Source organism: Acanthochromis polyacanthus, chromosome 1 (assembly GCF_021347895.1).
Source record: "Acanthochromis polyacanthus isolate Apoly-LR-REF ecotype Palm Island chromosome 1, KAUST_Apoly_ChrSc, whole genome shotgun sequence".
Lineage (NCBI taxonomy): Eukaryota > Metazoa > Chordata > Actinopteri > Pomacentridae > Acanthochromis > Acanthochromis polyacanthus.
In genome coordinates, this window is record NC_067113.1 from 24,710,227 (window position 1) to 24,716,599 (window position 6,373).

Here is a 6,373-nt window from a genome sequence, read left to right on the forward strand (position 1 = left end):
TATAATACACTCAGTTGTGCAAAGCTCCAAAATAGTAATGCGCAGCCTAAAAAGTAACAAATTAATGCGGTAAAACTTCAGTTTTAAAATAACCCATTATGTAATACGTGTCCACAATAAGTTTACAGATAGATAATTGGAAATTGCAAATGCTGAAATCCAGCAGCAGTACACATATTTTACTGGGGTGCTATTCTATGTAATTTTTTGCTTTGTTGTATGAATTAAAAAATTCATTCGTAAGTAATAAAGAACATTTTTGCTCAGTTCGATTCGGCAATATTGTTAGCACAACTTTCATTCATTATTTGTATTTTTTAATTCAAGTAGGACTTTCAAAATAGCCTGACTTATTATTCACTTCAAAAATGTAGTCTTGTTCAGGCAACCAATCTAATAACATATTGAAGAGAAATTATATCTGGTCCATTGTAGAAATGCAATTTCTTTAAAGACAGTGAACTTTATGATTCTGAAAAACATTTTTTCCAATCAAAATTCCTGAGAGCAGTGAGCTATTTTGACAGTATCGAACTGTTGCACAACTGGCAAAATGGGATACTAACAGAATTAGCGTTTTTCAAAACACAAAAGGAGAATAGAATTGATTCTTTGGGGTTGTGATACATAATCATATCCCATTGCAAAATAACTTGGAACACGCAGCTTATATTAGTTTTTCTATTTTTTGTTAGCTTAGAAAAACACTGTGACGTATTCAGATTCAGAAAACTTGATCTGTCCCAAGAGGGCAATTTAAAAAATATAGTATAGTATTTCTGTTTTGCTGGGATGCTGTGTTATATGATTTTTTTGTTTTGTTTTAACAAACAAAAAGATGAATTAATTAGTAATGAAACATTTTCGCTCAGTTAAATACACTGAGGTGTTTTTGCTGCTGATGATGACCAGCAGCTTATGAAAGCAAATCCTTGTCCTTTTATTCTGATTTCCATTAATTTGTCTTCTACTTTCAGGCGCTGCACATGATTAGTCTGGATTGAGATCAAGAGCACTTAAATCCAGAATGAGTTTGGAAAACCCAAGTGGCAAAATGAAGCAAGCGCTAGAAAATATACATACCTGCCGCTGAAGTGTTAAAAACTGCAGTTCCTCAAATGACCACTTGAGGCTGACTCCAAAAGTAACACTGATGTTAAAATGCCCAACTTTATGGCAGAAATGAACTTGTTAACAGCCTTGTGTAAAAAATATCTTGGTCTCTATAGCTATTTTTTCCAGTCATGAAAATTGTACAGGTGGTGAATTTTTAGATAACTCACCCTTTGAAATACTAATAAGTTATGCATTATTGAGGCTACTTTGAGTGAAAGACCTCATTCATTCTTCTTTTTTGCTCATTTTTGAATTAGCTGGGAGCTGGAATAAGTCAGGAACTGTCAAGATGAGCTTAACACAGAGCTTCAAAACCTGTTTAGAAATTTATCAGTGACCTCATGGCGGATCATCCAGTCTATGGCGAAATCAAAAATTCACATACTTTTCTCCCTGTCTTGAGTCCATCTATTTCAACACTACTACAACATGACTTCCTAATAACACACCTACAATCACAATTTTATTCCTTCTGCTTTAATTGTTCTGATCAGTATAAACTATGGCAGACATATTAGGTTTCATTTTAACAATTTATCAACTGTGTCTGCATGTGCTTAGGCTCTGAGGCTAATATTAGCATACTGTAGTCAGTGCATTATTTTGTCAGGTTGCAGATTTTATGTTTTTTTCTATTTATACTGCTGTTGCACTATATTGCTCTAAAAAAGGCATTTCGGTGTTTTAATAAAGTGCTTGTGGCTATTATCCTATAAGTAGCACTTGTAGCCGCAGTAAAAACAAAAATGGCTCACTGTTAGTGCAATTCAGAGGTACTTGTACTTTATTTGAGCATTTTATTTAAAGCCACTTTATATCCCTGCTTCCATTACATCGCCAAAGGACTTCTCTTTTTGTTACCCCATTATATTTATTTATCAGCTGATTCCACTGGTTAATTTGCAGGTGATGTTATGCAAAGCCTATGCTGAGCCCATAAAATGCAATGAATGGCCATTGAAGGCAGGGCCGGATTACCCTGTGGCCTCAGGGCCTTTGGGGTGGCTCCAGGGAGTCTATGTGGCATTTACTTCGCGGTAATTTGATTATTCTAAAATTGTTTGGTAATATTCTCCACTAAAGCACAATAAGAGCTGAAATGTCAGGGCTCCTAAGTGGCTCCTAGGCTGGCTACCACCAGCCTGAATCTCAAGTGAGATACAGGCTGGGTACCTGCTATTCATTTTCTTGTAGGGGTGGAGCAGTTTAAAATTTTCCACAGCCGTTGATTGGGCGCTGCATATGTCAGTCAGTCTGGGGCAGTTGAAGCTCACAGCCAATCGTGTCACTGCTAGCCGCTGACGTAAATGCAGAGCGACGGCAGCACCACGAAAAAGAATCATTGCTGTGTTTGCTCATGTGTTTGCTTCTTTCGCCATGTCGCCGGACGATTCTTGCCGTTTATGTAAAGTAAACATGAGGGAAAGTGGACCCCGTGTTTATGCACACTCCACAGATATGTTTGTGTCAAAAACAACGCCGACCATATCAGATAGGTTAGCGATGATGGACCTGATAGTCACCCCGGAGCCGGAGCAGTCAAACAGATGCTGCCAGCGCTGCACCTCCACACTCGGTCGGCTTGAAAAAGACTTTCCTTTATTCAGGCAATGGGAAGAGAACGTCCGGTTAAGCAGCGTATCGAAAAGACAACGTGAACCCACCCCGTCCAAGACACCGAGGACTTTGAAAAAGACCTGCCCAAACCCACCGAGTCCACTAGCTTGTTCCTTCGGAAACACGACAACAAAGGTAACGCTTCTTCTCAAACAACCCATCATGCATTGCGCGTAGTCGCTTAGTGTGCGTCATCGTCTAACTGTCCCTCCCCGTCCTGTGATTGGATCCCTGACTCAGGGACAAATTCAACCCCAGGTCGCCAGACTGCCTAGTAAACGAAATGACAATGAGTGCACAGGCAGTCTGGGTATTCCCAGACTAAGTGGCTCCTGCATTTTTACCCAAATCTCTGTGTCAAAAGGAACAGAATAGAATATCTGATAAAAAGACAAATTTGGTTTTATTGGAAAAAAATGGATTTTTATAGGTTTGTGGAATGTGGAATGGTAAACTGGAGATCAGATTTGAGTGTTTTTATCTCTACATTAGTAAAAAGCCCACATATAGGCTATAAAAGTGTATTTTTCATGGACTTTATTGACATTATTATCAGTAGATAATAAGCAAATGTTCCCATCGTTTAAAACTTACAGCTTTTCTTGTTTAATGTCACATCCAGAGAGACCAGTTGTCATCGATGTTAATTTTTCAAGGTGATTTCAAATTGTGAAAGGGTTCATCTAGGTGGGAAAAAATAATTATCACTTATTTATATGCAGTTTTTTTTTCTCAATACATGCCGTGTCATAGGTGAAGCTCAGAAAACTCAACAAAACTCAAAGAAGAGGCATTATCAGCATCTTTCTTTATTGTGGAATGAAAAGATCTGAGTTAGTCATCTTTGCAGAGAGTAATGGAATTTTTTAAAAATAAAAAACACTTATATTTTGTCACACAGATGTTATATGGAATCTATGAAACACCCAAGTTAGTTATTATAGAAACACATATGAGTAACTGCACCAACAATTACTGCTAATAAGTGAATAAATGAATGAATGAATGAATGAATGAAGACCCGCTGGAAACACACATATAGATGGCATTTTCCAATGCAGTAGATACAAAACAAACATGGTGAAATGTATAAATAAGTTTGAAAAGACGGCAGGCATTGTGAAGAATAAGGATTTTGCAGAACCACACTGACGTACCGTGGTTATTTAGTTTTAGTTTATTTGCTTATTCTGCAGCAGAATCACTGAGCAGCTAAGTTGCATCTGTTGTTCCTGCACAGATATGGAAAAGAGGAACAACTACAAAACAATAGAGTACATAAAACAATACAAAAGTCCATTAGTATGAGATAAGTTGAATCAGTAAAATCTGTGGATAAAATCAGTTAAAAAAAAACATGAAATACAAGGTAGTCATGGTGGAAAAAGTCAAAATCTATGTCCTAAATTTAGAAAGCAGTAAGCAAACCTCTATTTGATTGTGTAATTGAACAAAATTTGGAAGAATATTTAATCTTCTTGGATTTTCTATCAAAAAAAATACCAAAAGTGACACAATGGGACTCATTATGACGAAATTATCGACTTATAGACTCACAATGGCAGGCCTTGTTGAAAAGAAATGATTCTGCAGAACTACACAGACATATAATGCATACAAAAGCCAAACTAAGTCACCTAAACAGAGAATAATGTGAGCGAACAAAGCTCGATTGTGCAATTGCTCTCTTCCTAAACAAAATGAGGAACAAAATGCGGTCTGCTTGGATTTAAATAAGAAACGAAAGCAGAAGGGATACAAGTTGACTCATTATTGTGAAACCACTGACTTACAAACTCACTTTTGTTCTCATTTTTCCTCCAGTGCAACTTCCTTATCTCAACAAAGCAATCAGACAACAAGAAAACACCAACTCCCTGACTAGAAAGCCTCAAATAAAAACATGCCCGACAACCATGAGATCAACCAACCCGGTGGTTCACGTTGCCTCTCGCGTTGCTCCCGCTGGTGGTCAGCAAAGAGCCCTGCTGCTCCTCTCCTCCTCTTCCTCCTTGCTCATCTTTCCTCAACGCAGCAGACCCAACTTGTCGGGCATATTTATGTGATTCCCTGGGGCGATTACTGTTGAACATGTTTTGACTAATCACATCAACCAGTGCAAGAGAGAGGCACGTTTAAACTGCTGGGTGCGGTTCAGATAAGGCAGTGCTGCAGCTGACAGTCTCTGTATGTATGTGTGTGTGTGTGTGTGTGTGTGTGTGTGTGTGTGTGTGTGTGTGTGTGTGTGTGTGTGTGTGTGTGCCCCTGAGGTTTAAGCTGCAATTTCTCACACATTTGTTATTGCAGATGTTTATTGTGGTAATAGGACGGAGAGGAAAAATGACTGTGTGTGTGTGTGTGTGTGTGTGTGTGTGTGTGTGTGTGTGTGTGTGTGTGTGTGTGTGTGTGTAATCTTGCAAAAATAATAATAATAAAAAAAGGCCTCATTCCCACATGTTTCTTAAATGAGACTCAATCAGCAAGATCAGCCCAATCAGCAGGCTTGGGGGTGTGAAAACAGCAGTTGTGCTGTGGTTGATGGCAAATGAGGTTAGTAAGGGATGAGGGTATATTTTCACTTTGAGTGGCTCGGGTTGATGATGTGATGTGTGTTTAGTCAGGCTGTAATTGCCTGTGTGCTTATCCACAGTTTCGGCTCCCATGATTTCCCAGTCGGACGGGGATCTCTGAAGGCCCGCGCTCATCCTCTTCTTGAAACCTGTCATCTTATAATTTATGTAAGGTGGATTTTAAGCAGGGCCAGGTGTTCGCAGTTTTCAGATGCACCAATACTTCAGCCACACTTTGAAACTCTGTAGCTGTAGAGGGGAGAAACAGGCTGTCGTTTCTTCACTTCTCAGTGCTTTTGAGGCTAAAACTTTACAGAAAGCTAAAAAAGACTATAGAAACTCATTGTGAGTGTCACCTGAGAGTATGCAACACCTTGACTAACTGAATGATGACCATTTAGCTCGCAATTTAGGATACATCTGTGTTTATTCTTTTATCTGGTGTTACAAACGCCAGTAAAGCAGTTATATTCCTTATTTAACCATGCTGCTAAATTCATGTACATTCACTTTGCACCTTTGTACCATTTTCTTATCTCCACATGTTTAATTTTTACATTTTGTTTATGCTATTTTAACTACCGCATGGCTGCTACTTCCACTGTACAGCTGTTGCTACTGCTCTGTATCCAACTGCTCTTTGTGCCTTGAATTGCCCCCAGGGGACAAATAAAGTTTTTTGAATTGAATAAAATTTTAAAAGGAAACAGAGCAATTCACTACTTATCTTCTCCCTGTAAAAATAGCTCACTACGCTACTTGTTGTATTACGTTTGCGCAACATCTCCTGAGATGCATGGCCACATTATTATTACTGAACAATATATCAATAAGCCTTATATATATATATATATATATATATATATATATATATATGCCCAGATATCAGCACAGATCTCCATCCTGATAACAAGGATATACACAAGATCTGTTGTTTTATGCTTTTTGATAAAGTATTCGCTAAAAGTCAACAGAAAACTTGTTGAAAACCAACGCAAAGAGTTGTTAATGAAAAAAATGTTATGGTAAAAAAATTGCATGTCAGAGGGCATTGGCAGTAGAGGTTTCAA